The sequence below is a fragment of the Egretta garzetta genome, unplaced genomic scaffold (genome assembly GCF_000687185.1).
Source record: "Egretta garzetta isolate BGI_Z169 unplaced genomic scaffold, ASM68718v1 scaffold778, whole genome shotgun sequence".
Classification (NCBI taxonomy): domain Eukaryota; kingdom Metazoa; phylum Chordata; class Aves; order Pelecaniformes; family Ardeidae; genus Egretta; species Egretta garzetta.
In genome coordinates, this window is record NW_009260627.1 from 2,787 (window position 1) to 3,244 (window position 458).

A 458-nucleotide genomic window follows, 5' to 3' on the forward strand; every position below is an offset into this window, starting at 1 on the left:
GCAGCCCAAGCCAGCAGCCACCGGACCAGGACATTGGAGCAAGGGACCTCCTGGGTCCCCACAGTGGCACCCAAGGGCGAGGGCTGCTCTTCAGAACTGAGCACCGGCAGCTGGAAACTTTTGCTGGGACTCGTTACAGCCCAAAATGACCCTTTCCGGGGGGTTCCCCAGGCAAGCGACTCCCTGGATGTAGCTGGCTTTGCCGGAGAGAGCAAGGAGGAGGGGACGCTCCCAAGCCCAGGGCCGGGACAAGAGGGGAGGAAAGGACTCTGCCAGGTCATTGCCGGTCACCTGGGGTGGCTCAGCCAAGAAGGGCCAGCCTGTACCCCCCTCGTGGCCACGAGGCTCAGGCTCCTGAGCCGCTACGGCACATCTGCAAGAGGAAACGCTGGCCCGGGGCACAGCCAGCCTGCACGGCATCGGAGAGAGCGCTTCTGCGGCACGGCAGGGACTCCCAC